At 45.7% G+C, this 17,242-nt stretch overlaps 1 pseudogene; it reads right to left on the reverse strand.

The window, feature by feature from the left end:
- Positions 1-16,908, reverse strand: part of LOC148773527 (A-type potassium channel modulatory protein DPP6-like) — an 82,402-nt pseudogene extending 65,494 nt beyond the window's left edge.
- Positions 16,909-17,242: the final 334 nt, after the last annotated feature.

Genomic DNA, 17,242 nt, shown 5'->3' on the forward strand with positions numbered 1-17,242 from the left:
CTCTTTCAATTCTGGTTTCCTTGGTGTGTATGCCCAGGAGTGCGATTGCTGGATCATATGGCAGTTCTATTTCCAGTTTTTTGAGGAATCTCCACACTGTTCTAGATAGTGGCTGTACTAGTTTGCATTCCCACCAACGGTGTAAGAGGGTTCCCTTCTCTCCACACCCTCTCCAGCATTTCTTGCATGTAGACTTTTGGATAGCAGCCATTCTGACTGGTGTGAAGTGGTATCTCATTGCGGTTTTGATTTGCATTTCTCTGATTATGAGGGAAGTTGAGCATTTTTTCATGTGTTTGTTAGCCACCTTTATGTCTTCTTTGGAGAAATGTCTGTTTAGTTCTTTGGCCCATTTTTTGATTGGGTCATTTATTTTTCTGGAATTGAGCTGCAGGAGCTGCTTGTATATTTTAGAGATTAATCCTTTATCAGTTGCTTCATTTGCTATTATTTTCTCCCATTCTGAAGGCTGTCTTTTCACCTTGCTTAGAGTTTCCTTTGCTGTGCAGAAGCTTTTGATTTTAATTAGGTCCCATTTCTTTATTTTTGCTTTTATTTCCAATATTCTGGGAGGTGGGTCTTGAGGATCCTGCTGTGATTTATGTCAGAGAGTGTTTTGCCTACATTCTCCTCTAGGAGTTTTATAGTATCTGGTCTTACATTTAGCTCTCTAATCCATTTTGAGTTTCTTTTGGTGTATGGTGTTAGGAAGTGTTCTAGTTTCATTCTTTTACAAGTGGCTGACCAGTTTTCCCAGCACCACTTGTTAAAGAGAATGTCTTTTGTCCATTTTATATTCTTGCCTCCTTTCTCGAAGATAAGGTGTCCATAGGTGCGTGGATTTATCTCTGGGCTTTCTATTTTGTTCCATTGATCTCTATTTCTGTCTTTATGCCAGTACCATACTGTCTTGATGACTGTGGCTTTGTAGTAGAGCCTGAAGTCTGGCAGGTTAATTCCTCCAGTTCCATTTTTCTTCTTCAAGATTACTTTGGCTATTCGAGGTTTTTTGTATTTCCATAGAAATTGTTAGATTATTTGTTCTAGTTCTGTGAAAAATATCGTTGGTAGCTTGATAGGGATTGCATTGAATGTATAAATTACTTTGGGTAGTATACTCATTTTCACAATATTTATTCTTCCAATCCACGAACACGGTATATTTCTCCATCTATTAGTGTCCTCTTTGATTACTTTCACTAATGTTTTATAGTTTTCTATGTACAAGTCTTTTGTTTCCTTAGGTAGATATATTCCTAAGTATTTAATTCTTTTCGTTGCAACAGTGAATGGAATAGTTTCCTTAATTTCTATTTCTATTTTCCCATTATTAGTGTATAGGAATGCAAGGGATTTCTGTGTGTTGATTTTATATCCTGCAACATTACTGTATTCATCGATTAGCTCTAGTAGTTTTCTGGTAGAGTCTTTAGGGTTTTCTGTGTAGAGGATCATGTCATCCGCAAACAGTGAAAATTTTACTTCTTCTTTTCCAATTTGTATTCCTTTTATGTCTTTTTCTTCTCTGATTGCTGTAGCCAAAATTTCCAGAACTATGTTGAATAGTAGTGGTGAGAGTGGGCACCCTTGTCGGAGACTTTAATACCCCACTTACATCTATGGATAGATCAACTAAACAGAAAATTAACAAGGAAACACAAACTTTAAATGATACAATAGACCAGTTAGACCTAATAGATATCTACAGGACATTTCACCCCAAAACAATGAATTTCACCTTTTTCTCAAGCACACACGGAACCTTTTCCAGGATAGATCACATCCTGGGCCATAAATCTAGCCTTGGTAAATTCAAAAAAAATTGAAATCATTCCATGCATCTTTTCTGACCACAATGCAGTAAGATTAGATCTCAATTACGGGAGAAAAACTATTAAAAATGCCAACATATGGAGGCTGAAAAACACACTGCTGAATAATGAACAAATCATAGAAAAGATCAAAAGAGAAATCAAAATATGCATAGAAATGAATGAAAATGAAAACACAACAACCCAAAACCTCTGGGACACTGTAAAATCAGTGCTAAGGGGGAAGTTCAGAGCAATACAGGCACACCTTAATAAACAAGAAAAAAGTCAACTAAATAAACTAACTCTACATCTAAAGAAAATAGAAAAGGAAGAGATGAAGAACCCCAGGGTTAGCAGAAGGAACGAAATCGTAAAAATGAGGGCAGAGATAAATGCAAAAGAAACAAAAGAGACCATAGCAAAAATCAACAAAGCCAAAAGCTGGTTCTTTGAGAAGGTAAATAAAATTGACAAACCACTATCCAGACTCATCAAGAAACAAAGGGAGAAGAACCAAATCAATAAAATTAGAAATGAAAATGGAGAGATCACAGCTGACAACACAGAAATACAAAGGATTATTAGAGAATACTACCAGCAATTATATGGCAATAAAATGAATAACCTGGAAGAAATGGACAAATTCCTAGAAAAGTACACCTTGCCAAAACTGAACCAGGAAGAAACAGAAAATCTGAACAGACCCATCACAAGCACGGAAATAAAGGAAGTAATCGGAAAGCTTCCAGCAAACAAAAGCCCAGGTCCAGACAGCTTCACAGCTGAATTCTACCAAAAATTTAGTGAAGAGCTAACACCTATTCTACTCAAACTCTTCCAGAAAGTTGCTGAGGAAGGAAAACTTCCAAACTCATTCTATGAGGCCACCATCACCCTAATCCCAAAACCTGGTAAAGACCCCACAAAAAAGAAAACTACAGGCCAATATCACTGATGAACAGAGATGCAAAAATCCTTAACAAAATTCTAGCAATCAGAATCCAACAACATATTAAGAAGATCATACATCATGACCAAGTGGGCTTTATCCCAGGAATGCAAGGATTCTTCAGTATCCGCAAATCAATCAACGTAATACACCACATTAACAAACTGAAAAATAAAAATCATATGATTATCTCAGTAGATGCAGAGAAAGCCTTTGACAAAATACAACATCCATTTATGATAAAAACTCTCCAGAAAGTGGGAATAGAAGGGACATATCTCAACATAATAAAATTTATATACGACAAACCCACAGAAAACATTATCCTCAATGGTGAAAAACTGACAGCATCATCTTTTAAGATTGGAAATAGCTCAGCTGGAATTCCATCACCTCCACTAGCTTTGTTCATAGTGATGCTTCCTAAGGCCCACTGGACTTCACATTCCAGGATGTCTGGCTCTAGGTGAGCACCCATCGTGGTTATCTGGGTCATGAAAATCATTTTTGTATAGTTCTTCTGTGTATTCTTGCCACCTCCTTAATATCTTCTGCTTCTTTTATGTCCATACCATTTCTGTCCTTTAGTGTGGCTATATTTGCATGAAATTTTCCCTTGGTATCTCTAATTTTCTTGAAGAGATCTGTAGTCTTTCCCATTCTATTGTCTCCCTCTGTTTCTTTCCATTGTTCTCCTAGGAAGATTTTCTTGTCTCTCCTTGCTATTCTTTGGAACTCTACACTTAGATGTGTATATCTTTCCTTTTCTCCTTTGCCTTTTGCTTCTCTTCTGCCTTTGAGCTATAGCAAAACTTTTTCACCCCATATGCAACACCCTGGGTGAGGTTTTTATATGTTTAGCATAATCACAGAATACAAAGTATGAATGTGAAGGAAGGAGCTTAGTTTTATCATTTCTGTGAGGTTAGGCAAACTACAAGAGAAATAGTGATACATATACTGGCTGTTGCATTCATCACTGTGTGTGTTCAAGCTGGATCTGGACCAGGTTGCGGTCAAGGCCCTTATGAGTACATTTCCCATGGTTCCTGCATTGTACTGTCTCTCACACTTGTGATAATACTTCTTTTTATCTGTTGGTATTGTGAGCTGGTAGTTCTGTGATGAATTTTAACCAATGTGATTAAGTTCTGATTGGAGTTCTAATGATACTCTTTTCAACTACATGTGGATCTTAGGAACCCATTTTATACAACTCTGTATCCCACAAAGGAAAAATGTACAGTGTCTTATTCACAATAAGTGGTCAGTGAAAATTTGCTGAATAAATGAAGGACAAAGTAGTCATGGACAGGATATATGCCTTGGGAAATTGTGAGGTTCAGAGGCTGTTGCCTGTTCTCTTCAATAACCTCAAAGTTGTCAATTATCTTTTTTAGATGTTCACTCTGCTTTTTAAAAAGTTCAAAAGATCACTTAGAGCTAAATTTTGTAATAAAGGTATTTTAAGTTTGATGATTACAATAACTGTCAACAATCAAGTCTATTATTATGGGAAGAACTACCGATTCCTTGGGAGCCTGGTTCAAGAAGGTCATACTGCAAGGAATATCCTAAATTCTTCTGAGCAATGTCCTCCCATCAGATCAAGCTGTGCAGCTTCCTAAGAAAGATGATATTTATTTGGATGTACACCTTACAAAATGCAAAGAAATGAGACTTTTATTATAATCCCAATGAGGACAGGCTACACTTTAAGTCTTCTGTTTTTTTGAACTTGATCAAATCTTGACTCAGACTGGAGGACTCTGGCCGGTGGGACTCTAACATGCCCCTTGGTCTGCCTGCTTCTGCCCTCCTTCTGACCACCAATCTGTGTCACTTCCCCTCACCCCTCATAGTCAGTCCACTGAATGTAAGCAGGAGTGACTCACCAAGTGTTGGGTGTGGATCCCGAGGGCAGAGGCCTCAGTTCTTGGTGCAGGATCTGTGACGTGGGGGTGCCACCTGACTGTGGGCTATCGGGGTGACCAGGAGCTGATCCCCTACGGCTCCTGACACTTGGTGGATACAGAGCTTCCTGCTTTTTCCTTTTGGACTCAAGGATGTAGAACAAGCAGAGCGCTTCTTTTAAAGGGAAGTAATTTCACACTCAACTCCCTCAGACTGCCATATCTGATTCCTCAGCAGGTCTCTTCAAGAGCACCTGCTGAAGCATCTCCTGCCAACTCCCATTGCCATGTTAACACTTTCAGCACTGCCCTCCTCACCTCCACCCAAGGATTCCCATACAGTTTTGATCTTGGCCCTCTTCTGATTAATACCCTCAAGTCGCTCTCTGTTCCCCACATGACAAAATTGAAACCCTGGGCACAAAATCAAACACCTGTTCAGACGATCTCTTATCACCCAACACACACCTCACAAACGCCTTGTTCTTTAGAAGAGAAACTGTATTGTTTCACAAATTTGGGCCTGCTTACCCCTCTTCCCCCTCGATGCCCTGCCCACCTAGTCTCCTCTAAACCTCTGCATTTCCTGCAAGGCTCCATTCCAGCGTCTTCTCTGTGATGCTTTTCTGACTAGTCCCTATTTGGCAGTACCAGTGTGATAATAAGAATAGCAACAATGTCATAATTACACCACGATCACCACGTCAGTCATTGTTCTAAGTGTTTTATATGTAGTGGCTCCTTTAGTCTTTAAAATAACACTGTGAAGAAGGTACTATATCCCCAATTCACAGATGAGTGAGTGAGGTACAGAATTGCCTAAGGTATTGCCAGGACTGACAGCAGGCACAGTCCATCCATGTGGCTGCTCAAATACATATATTTCTTAGTTATAAAGGGCAGTGAACCTCAGCGTTCATCTTAGCAGCAACACTGGCTAGCTGAGTGGAGTTCTTCACTTATTAGCTGGTCGTTGGCATCTTCCTCTGAAAGAGCTGTTCTGGAACCAAATGGTAATACAAACAAAAAGCCTAGAATATGCCATGTGCCACATACATAGAGGCTTCCCAGGTGGTGCTAGTGGTAAAGAATCCACCTGCAATGCAGGAGACTTAAGAAACATGGCTTCGATGCCTGGGTTGGGAAGATGCCCTGAAGGATGGCATGTCTACTCACTCCAGTATTCTTGCCTGGAGAATTCCATGGACAGAGGAGCCTGGTGGGCTACAGTCCATAGGGTTGCAAAGAGTCGGACATGACTGAGCAACTGACACTTGACTTCATCCAAGAAGGTTCCTTTCTCCAATTAACAGATTAGATTTTACCTCTTAGCCCTGGACATCACAATCCCATGTTCATAGAATAGACAAGTTAGTTAAGAGCGTAGACTCAAGTCTTGTCAGAGTTCTCCCACCTACAGACAGGCGAACCTGGCTTCTGAAGGTCCAGACCGCAGTCCAGATCATCCACACCCACTTTGTCCAGTCCTGAAGGCAACCTGGACTGTTACTGCACCCATAAAGTAAAGAAAAGTCTTTTTTCCACAGATATGTTCAGTGATAACCATTGGTCATTTGAGCCTAATTTTTGCTCAGCTTGGATACTTAATAGCCATCATTAACTGACTACCATGTACACTGATGTTGCCAGTCATCAGAAGCAAGAGTTCAGGCAGCCCACCTCCAGCAGAGGTGCTTGACAAGTCAGTTCCCCTCCATGCTCCTCTGCCCCCTTGGCCAGCTGGTAATTTGGAAGACACTGGGCTACTTGAGGGCAGCCTTTGCCTTGCCCACGTCTGCATGCCCAGCATTCAACCCAAGTCTGACACTTAGCAGGCATCACAGAAAGACTTCCTGCCTGCAGTGGATGGGTCAGTCTCCGGGGCCCACTGGGTGGTTTGACATATTCAGACGAGGCAGTTCCGACACTGGTTTCAGAGGAGACACCAGGCTGTGCCTGGTGAATCACCAGAAACCTGACCTTGCAACAGTACTAAGAAGAGGAGCTAAAGCGCAGGTCTCCAGTGCCCTGTGTCTGGGGATTCGCCAGGGCTCAGTTCACTCAGATCTGCAGAGGAGATTTTTGTGGGAAGCGATCAGCAATGAGATCAGTTTTCCCCAGCACACGAGAGGTGAGAAACGCACTGTCACGGGCACCCGGACTTTGCAGACATGGAGGAAAAACAGACTCTGCTCCTGGTTCTGCCCTATGGGCCTTACTCCTGTGGGTGAAGGACACTCACACGCCTGGGTGTCCTCACCTGTCACATGGGCGGTGGCTTTGCTGGTGGTAAGGGAGAGGGTGACCAACTGACTTTTATAGCAGCATCTGGGTTCTGAATTCATGCATTTTGGTCAGGGGGAGGCTCCAGAGTCTGTAGTTTCCCCGAAGTCAGGGGCAGCATCTCATTCCAGCATTGGTTCCACTGATGTCCCAGGTACAGAGTTGGGGAATCCCTCCAGTTTCTCCCGGCCCTTTGCACAGAGTGGTACAACTCTGACTCCAGGAGGGACCTTTCCATTCAAAGTGTCTTCCCACAGACACGAGCCCTTCAGGCAGGAACCCTCTCGTACTCTTAGTGTTCCTCATAGCTGCTCTTAACTGAGCTATGTGGACCCATGAAGGGAAGGTCAGAACGCATCTGGGGGAGCTGGGTGTGAGGAGTGAGGGTGTCGTGACTCTCCTGGGAGGTAGACCAGCCAGGTTTGGCTTTTCCAGTCAGATGAAGGACAGAAATGGTATGAACCTAACAGAAGCAGAAGATATTAAGAAGAGGTGGCAAGAACACACAGAAGGACTGTACGAAAAAGATCTTCACGATCCAGATAATCATGATGGTGTGATCACTCACTTAGAATGGGAAGTCAAGTGGGCCTTAGAGAGCATCACTACGAACAAAGTTATTGAAAGTGATGCAATTCCAGTTAGGCTATTTCACATCCTAAAAGATGATGCTGTGAAAGTGCTGCACTCAACATACCAGCAAATTTGGAAAACTCAGCAGAGGCCACAGGACTAGAAAAGTCAGTTTTCATTTCAATCCTAAAGATAGGCAATGCCAAACAATGCTCAAACTACCTCAAATTGCACTGCCTCACATGCTAATAAAGTAATGCTCAAAATTCTCCAAGTCAGGTTTCAGCAATACGTGAATTGTGAACTTCCAGATGTTCAAGCTGGTTTTAGAAAAAGCAGAGGAACCAGAGATCAAATTGCCAACATCTGCTGGATCATGGAAAAAGCAAGAGAGTTCCAGAAAAACATCTATTTCTGCTTTATTGACTATGCCAAAGCCTTTGACTGTGTCGATCACAATAAACTGTGGAAAATTCTGAAAGAGATGGGAATACCAGACCACTTGACCTGCCTCTTGAGAAACCTGTATGCAGGTCAGGAAGCAACAGTAAGAACTGGACATGGAACCACAGACTGGTTCCAAATAAGAAAAGGAGAAACTCAAGGCTGTATATTATCACCTTGCTTATTTAACTTATATGCAGAGCATATCATGAGAAATGCTGGTCTGGAGGAAGCACAAGCTGGAATCAAGATTGCCGGGAGAAATATCAATAACCTCAGATATGCAAATGACACCACCCTTATGGCAGAAAGTGAAGAAGAACTAAAGAGCCTCTTGGTGAAAGTGAAAGAGGAGAATGAAAAAGCTGGCTTAAACCTCAACATTCAGAAAACTAAGATCATGGCATCCAGTTCCATCACTTCATGGCAAATACATGGGGAAACAGTGGCTGACTTTATTTTTTTGGACTCCAAAATCACTACAGATGGTGATTGCAACCATGAAATTAAAAGACGCTTACTCCTTGGAAGGAAAATTATGACCAACCTAGATAGCATATTAAAAAGCAGAGACATTACTTTGTCAACAAAGGTCCATCTAGTCAAGGCTATCGTTTTTCCAGCAGTCATGTGTGAATGTGAGAGTTGGACTATAAAGAAAGCTGAGCGATGAAGAATTGATGCTTTTGAACTGTGGTGTTGTAGAAGACTCTTGAGAGTCCCTTGGACTTCAAGGAGATCCAACCAGTCCTGGGTGTTCATTGGAAGGACTGATGTTGAAGCTGAAGCTCCAATATGTTGGCCACCTGATGCGAAGAGCTGACTCATTTCAAAAGATCCTGATGCTGGAAAAGATTGAGGACAGGAGGAGAAGGGGACAACACAGGATGAGATGGTTGGATGGTATCACTGATTCCGTGTATATGAGCTTGGGTAAAGTCCCGTGGTTGGTGATGGACAGAGAAGCCTGGCGTGCTGTGGTTCATGGGGTTGCAAATAGTCGGAACTGGTTTGCATTCTACTTTGCAAGCCCTCAATTATTCCACAAGAGTTTAATTTGTGATAAAGGACAGACAAAATGTATTCTTATTTTTGGTAAAGAAATTCCAAAATCTCCTGCCAGCAGCTTATTCTGCATAGGTAATGCTCTGGAGCTGGAAGGGAAGGGTCAGCTCACTGAAGGAAGGTGCAGAGGGTTGAGGGAACCCAGCTGGGGTTTGAACCTGCAGGGAAATGAGCTGCGGCGACAGGAGGCTCCCAGTTTCTGCGAGCTTTCTTGTCGTGAAAAGGAAAACTGATAAAATGCGCCCACTTGCACAAAGTGGGAAAGTCTCAACTGAATCTGTGAGAAGCCTCATTTCAAGAGACTGTTTAGAAAGGGACATGTTTTGCAACTTTCTAAGCAACCACGACCTGCTGAAATGAGGACAGAAATTCAGCAGAGATTAGCACCAAAATTCAGAGATGACATTCAGATTCAGTTCAATTCAGTTCAGTCGCTCAGTCGTGTCCGACTCTTTGCGACCCCATGAATTACAGCACGCCAGGCCTCCCTGTCCATCACCAACTCCCGGAGTTCACTCAAACTCATGTCCATCGAGTCGGTGATGCCATCCAGCCATCTCATTCTCTGTCATCCCCGTCTACTCCCACCCCCAATTCTTCCTAGCATCAGACTCTTTTCCAGTGAGTCAACTCGATGCATGAGGTGGCCAAAGTATTGGAGTTTCAGCTTCAGCATCAGTCCTTCCAATGAACACCCAGGATTGATCTCCTTTAGAATGGACTGGTTGGATCTCCTTGCAGTCCAAGGGACTCTCAAGAGTCTTTCCCAGCACCACAGTTCAAAAGCATCAATTCTTCGGTGATCAACTTTCTTCACAGTCCAACTCTCACATCCATACATGACCACTGGAAAAACCATAGCCTTGACTAGAAGGACCTTGGTTGACAAAGTAATGTCTCTGCTTTTTAAGATGCTATCTAGGTTGGTCATAACTTTCCTTCCAAGGAGCAAGTGTCTTTTAATTTCATGGCTGCAATCAGCATCTGCAGTGATTTTGGAGCCCCAAAAAATAAAGTCTGATACTGTGTCCAATGTTTCCCCATCTATTTCCCATGAAGTGATGGGACCAGATGCCATGATCTTAGTTTTCTGAATGTTGAGCTTCAAGCCAACCTTTTCACTCTCCTCTTTCACTTTCACCAAGAGGCTTTTGAGTTCCTCTTCACTTTCTGCCATAAGGGTGGTGTCATCTGCATATCTGAGGTGATTGATATTTCTCCCAGCAATCTTGATTCCAGCTTGTGCTTCTTCCAGCCCAGCGTTCCTCATGATGTACTCTGCATATAAGTTAAATAAGCAGGGTGACATTATACCACCTTGACGTACTCCTTTTCCTATTTGGAACCAGTCTGTTGTTCCATGTCCAGTTCTAACTGTTGCTTCCTGACCTGCATACAGGTTTCTCAAGAGACAGGTCAGATGGTCTGGTGTTCCCATCTCTTTCAGAATTGTCCACAGTTAATTGTGATCCACACAGTCAAAGGCTTTGGCATAGTCAATGAAGCAGAAATAGATGTTTCTCTGGAAGTCTCTTGCTTTCTCCATGATCCAGCGGATGTTGGCAATTTGATCTCTGGTGCCTCTGCCTTTTCTAAAACCTGCTTGAATATCTGGAAGTTCACCATTCACATACCGCTGAAGCCTGGCTTGGAGAATTTTGAGCATGACTTTACTAGCTTGTGAAATAAGTTCAATTGTATGGTAGTTTGAGCATCCTTTGGCATTGCCTTTCTTTGGGATTGGAATGAAGACTGACCTTTTCCAGTCCTGTGGCCACTGCTGAGTTTACCAAATTTGCTGGCATATTGAGGGCAGCACTTTCACAGCACTTTCAGGATTTGAAATAGCTCAACTGGAATTCCATCACCTCCACTAGCTTTGTTCGTAGTGATGCTCTCTAAGGCCCACTTGACTTCACATTCCAAGATGTCTGGCTCCAGGTGAGTGATCACACCATCATGATTATCTTCGTCATGAAGATCTTTTTTGTACAGTTCTTCTGTGTATTCTTGCCACCTCTTCTTAATATCTTCTGCTTCTGTTAGGTCCATACCATTTCTGTCCTTTATCAAGCCCATCTTTGCATGGAATGTTCCCTTGGAATCTCTAATTTTCTTGAAAAGATCTCTTGTTTTTCCTATTCTGTTGTTTTCCTCTATTTCTTTGTATTGATCGCTGAGGAAGGCTTTCTTATCTCTCCTTGTATTCTTTGGAACCCTGCATTCAGAGGCTTATATCTTTCCTTTTCTCCTTTGCTTTTCGCTTCTCTTCTTTTCACAGCTATTTGTAAGGCCTCCTCAGACAGCCATTTTGCTTTCTTGCATTTCTTTTCCATGGGGATGGTCTTGTTTCCTGTCTCCTGTACAATGTCACAAACCTCTGTCCAGAGTTCATCAGGCACTCTATCTATCAGATCTAGTCCCTTAAATTTATTTCTCACTTCCACTGTATAATCATAAGGGATTTGATTTAGGTCATATCTGAATGGTCTAGTGGTTTTCCCGACCTTTCTTAAACAGAACCAACAACCCTTCAGCAGGCTTTTCTTGTTGCTTTGTTCCTTCAAGAGAGATTTTGTTTTCTTTTACAACTCGGCTCTGCCTGTGTTCTCAGTGACTAAATCAGGGTCGTCTGGATTTCAGAGGTTTTATTCCAGACTGTCGAGGCCCGTGTGTTAACCAGTGATTGAAGAAAGCTTCAAAGTTATCCACTGAGATCACTCTGAGTCTCAGGACCCGCTCTGGGTTGTGATGTGAAGGCGTGTGATCCGAAACCTTCAGGAACATTCTCCTCAGTGGACGGCATGGCTTCCTCTCATTTTCGCCATGTCCTTTTCTTTCTGAGTGGAAAGTCCTGTGGTCCCTGCTATACAGTGAGAGCGAGGGTCCAGCAGCTTCTGAGCAGCGAGGTTGGTGCAGGAGTGCCAATGGCCGGAAGGCCACAGCAGGTCCTTGGTGGGAGCCACGGAGGAAGGTCCTCCCACCATCCACCCTCCAACAGGACTCAGAGTGAGCCCTCAGTCCCCCTCCCCAGGAGCAGTGAAGCTGCTCAGGACCTCCTGCCTGAGCGGGATTTGGGGCACTGGCCTCCTGTGTTCCCAGGGCAGTGGTGCCTTGTGGTGCACACGTGCCTCCAAAACGTGCATCCTGCAGACACACGAGGGCAGAGGCCTTGCCCAGGCACCGAGGAGAACAAACTGTGACCACGTGTGAGTGCACAACTACGTGACTGAATACTGGCAAGTGGGCGGGGAGAGGGGGCCCTCCTGCCCTGTGGGTGGGAATGGAAGTTGGTGCAGAGAACAATCTGTAGAGAACAGTAGAGAACAGTCTGGAGGTTCCTCAGAAAACCGAAAACAGAGTTACGACATGGACCCAGTATCCACACTCCTGGTGAATACCCAGAAAAACTACTTTAAAAAGACACAGTGTGTTCACAGCAGCACTATTTCCAAAGGCCAAGACATGGAAGCAACCTAAGTGTCCACCCACAGATGAATGTTTAAGATGTTATATATATACACAATGAAATATTACTCATCCATAAAGATTATGAAATAGTGCCATTTACAACAGCATGGATTGACCCAGGGATTATCTTACTAAGTGAAGTAAGTCAGAAAGATAAAAGTAAACATCATATAATATCACATATGTGGAACCTAAGATACAACCCAAATGAACCTATCTACAAAACAGAGAGACTCAGAGAACAGACTTGCAGTTGCCAAGGGGGAGAGGGTGGGGGAGGAAAGGGTTGGGAGGTCGGGATGAGCATATGCAAACTATTATATAAAGAATGGATAAACAACAAGGTCCTACTGTTATAACACAGGGAACTATATACCACATCCTGCAATAAGCCATAAAGAATATGAAAAATAATATGTATGAGTGTAACGGAATCACTGTTCATTGAAGAGCAGAAAGTAACACAACATTGTTCAGTTCTGTTCAGATCAATCGCTCAGTCATGTCTGACTCTTTGCGACCCCATGGACTGCAGCACGCCAGGCTTCCCGGTCCATCACCAACTCCCGGAGCTTGCTCAAACTCACATCCATTGAGTTGGTGGTGCCATCCAACCATCTCATCTTCTGGGGAACATCAGCAAGAACCCAAAAATGAGACCCAAACCATGACCATCTCTGCCAGGGACAACACAGAACCTGAAGCCCCCAGCTCACTGTCTACCTCGAATTTAAACCTATTTCTGGGAAACGACACTTGCCTTCTTTCCTAGACCTTTAATGAGGGAGGCTCTGTCACCTTTCCCATCCAGCCATTATTTCTGGGACTTCCTCTTTAGGTCTACTTCCATTTCCCTTCTGTATTTCATCACGACCTTCCACACTGTAAAGCCATGTCCTCCCCTAGAGGTAAGGTGTCAGATCTCTGGTCCTGCAGCTCTTGTCAGGCCCTCATCTCCCGCTCCTGGTGGGTTTGCTGACCACACTCCCCAGTCTCTGTGCTCTGTGCATCTCTGCATGTTCCCAACACGTAATTTCACAAAGGTCCTGCCCTGGGTTGACAGGTCTTGATGGGAAAAGAGGAGTCTGGTAGGATGCTTCAAGGGGATTGGGGCCTAGAGTTGCATTTCAGATCCCTTCCCCCACCAACATGCAATTTTCTCCCATCACATCATCCAAGGACAGTGTCTGGGACTGAGCTTGGGTGGTGAAGGGGCTAAGACTTCAGATGATTATGCTGATAAAGAGAGGACGAGGTCTCGAGCTACTGAGTGGCCATCAAGGCTATCACAGTCTGAAAAAGGCTCTTCATGCCTCACCTGAGACCCCGGGATCCAATTGTTCCTGGTGTTTGTCTGTTTCTGCCCTCAGTGTAGTTTCCTCCCATGAGATGATCTCAGTAGATCAAGCTCTTCCTTGAGACATATTTTGTTACAACCATATTTATTATTCTTTACCTTTCTTTGGGTTCCTGTCTTACCTTTCCAAGACATGAGGACAAGATGCAGAGATATTTCTTTGTGTCCATGATGAGACTTGGCCTGCTGTTTTGTGTATGCTAACTGGTGTGATCAAGAACTTTTTGAAGCGTGGGATAAATTATCTATGGACTGGGTTTTAGGAAAATAATTTTTCCCTGTGTTCTTTTGTATCTCAATGTTTACATATACATAATAATTTTTGAAACTGTTTTATTACCTTTACAGATGGCCTGAGTCCATCAATGTGTAAGATAAATTTTTTTTAAGGAAAATGTAGGTGAATTTTAGGATTAACTGCAATAGCATGTAGAGAACACTCTGATAAGCTGTAACCCTTTATAAGATGTAAAATATCAGGAATGCTCCAGACAGAGGTGATCCAGGAATGCTGCTCTGTGTTTTGGCGGCTCTTCCTGTCCCAGGGTCCCAGGGATCCTTGGGGGGCATACCTGCCAGGTCCCCCAAGGCTAAGAATGACATGTCCGGGTGGTGGTGGGAACTGACCTTCACACTTGAGCAGGAGGAAGTCAGCACCAGGGCTGAAGGAGGCACTGAAGAAGGTTTACCTGTCCATTAGGTTGCAGGATAGGCACTGCCTGTTGAAGCTGTCCATTGTGCTGGCACTGCGGAGGGCAGGGAGGGAGGGTGGTGGGGGTCACCTCAGGCGAGACCCTCACCTGCAGCACTGGGAGTGGCCTGCCGGCCTCTCCTACAGGGGAGTTCTGGGGGTGCTGTCCCCCTGCCTGTCTCCCTGCCGGGACCCCATGGGTGCCAGATTCAGTTGTCACAAGACACCCCTATCCCCACCATGAGCAGGGGCCACCCAGCACAGCTGCTTCTGGGGGTTACCCAGGCAGGGCGAGTCCCTGGAGAGTGTGGGGAGTGTTGTCTCCAGCGCTGTGTCCCTCTGAGTAGGCAACCAGCACTCTGGGAGCAGGATCTACACGCTGTGGAGTCTTTCACTTCCCTCGGAGTGCCTGCCACCGGGACAGGATGAGGCAGGGGCTCCCAAAACTTCAACACTTGGGCTCTAGGCTCTCCCACAGCCAGCGAGCGGACGGGAGGGGCTGCTCACTCAGTGGCCAAGAACAGGAGTGGGTGATCCGCAGCTGTCACTCTGGGCCTCGCTGATCAAGAATGAGTTCACGTCATGAAGGCTTAGCTAACAGGTGTTTTCCGAGGCTACAAGACGCCAAGGTGCCTTCCAAAAGCCTGGAAGAAATCCCGGTATGAGTTGCTGGCACAGGAAGGATCCTGACATGAAAACCTTGCACTGGACCGAAGACCTTTGGTGGGAAGGGGACAGCGTCCTGACAGGACAAGTCAGAGGCAGGGTGGGCGGCCAGCCTCCAGAACCCTTTGCTAATTTGGGGGCGGGACAGATGGGATTATCCTGGTGGACAAGCAGAGGTGACCCATTCAAGGAGAATAGTAGGTCTGTGACCACAGGGATGTGCCCAATTTTCTCTGCCTCTGAAAGGAACACCATGTGCAGCCCTTACTCTGGCAGAGAGACAGGAGGCTAGAGGGGACGGCCGTGTACCTGAAAGGGCCAGGGGGCAGGCACCAGCTCGGTCCAAGCCACAGGGGCCCTCACACAGCGGAGTCCCCTTACATGGCCCTGAGCCCGCAGCAGGAACCAGCTGCCACCTTTTTTCCATCTGGAAAGCGTGGCAGGGGTGGGTAACAGTGCCCCATGGTTGGGGGAGTGGGTGGGTGGGTGGACGGGGTTGGGGGTCAAGATGGGGCATGGGGAGTGGGGTGGGGATGCACCTGTACAGCTGGCATCGCCTCAGCAGGTCCTCTGTGCTGAAGAAGTAGCTGTGAAGACCAGCAGGGGCACAGCAGTTAGCTGGCTTCAGGGCAGGTTTGTACTTGGCAGGCCAGGCCTGAGCTCTGCAGACCCATCCCCCATCCCTGGCCCCGGGGGTCGTGCTCTGTACAGGGCCCAGAGTTGGCAACTTTCTGCCCGGGGCCAGCTCCCTGTGGGCGGGGAGGCAACCGCCACACTCCCATGGGCTGAAGGCGTCATGCCTGGGCAGACCTCCCCTGGCCCAGGTGTGCCTGCTCCACCCAGGGCTTTGCTGCGGAGTGCACAGTTGGGTCCAGATGCGGGAATTTCTTTACAGGACTAACCCTCTGGAGGGCCAGAGGTGGGAGTTCAGACACGCAGCCCAACTCCACGACTCCTCGGTCAATGCCCACCTGGGACCCCCTGGGGAACCCAGGCTCTGGTCCAGGAGTGGGAAGGATGACGGTGTCCGCCCTGGACCCCTTGACGGCCTGAGTGGAGCCCCAGCTCTTGATGTTACTGGCCCGACAGTTTGGAGGAAGTCCCATAACATCTTTCTCTCTTGGCCCATCTCTCTTAGAAGCAGGGGAAGTAATGAACCTGCACTGGGGATGCACTTGGTTCCCCAAGCCCCACTCCCAAGAGCCAGAAAAGGCTTGGGGACCCTGCATGACTGGCCCCTATGCCTGGGCCTGGCTGCAGGCCTGGCATCATCTGTCGCTAGGACCCAGTGACTCAGGATGTGGCATGGTGCGAATTAGGGCCTTGAGACACAGTCCAGGAGGGACAGGGCCGATGACAGTGTGAGCAGAGAAGGACACGGCAGTGGCTGGGATGACACTCACTCACATCTTACTACACTTCTCATCACTGGACAGGATCTTGGTCACGTCTCAGTCCCCAGAGGTGATGGACTGGATGTTGCCATTGCTGTTGTTGCAACACAGATGGGGGATGCAAGATTGGGAAAGGGGCTGGATCCCAGCCTCCCTTCTCAGTCTGGGGCCCTCAGAGGTGAGGTGGTGAGGAGGGCCTCCCTGGGGTGACCCCTCCTCCTGCCCCACCCTAGCCTCCTCTGGCCATCCCCAATTCTCTGAATGCTGCAGTGATGGGGCAGGATCCATGGCACGATGCTGATCAACAAGCGACTAGATCGCCAGCGACTCCCACAGCGAGCTCTGTGTCTTAACCACCAGTGTTTCATAGGCTGATGACAGTGTTCCTTCACAGCTTGTAAATCTAGTTAGTGGGTCATCACTATAGGGGGATGAGGAGAGAGGAAAGAGATACATGGGGAAGTGGATAAGACAGGGCAGGGAAAGAAAGAATAAAACTAGGAAGGGACGGGGAGGAAGGGAGGGAAGGGCACTTTGTCATCATCACTGTTCTTCACAAGGATGGTCTGAAGGCATTTTCCTGCGTGTTGCACATTTGCACACGTGATCTATCACCAAGTGC

Source organism: Moschus berezovskii, chromosome X (assembly GCF_049115385.1).
Source record: "Moschus berezovskii isolate FMDL1 chromosome X, NW_MosBer_1.0, whole genome shotgun sequence".
NCBI classification, from domain to species: Eukaryota; Metazoa; Chordata; class Mammalia; order Artiodactyla; family Moschidae; genus Moschus; species Moschus berezovskii.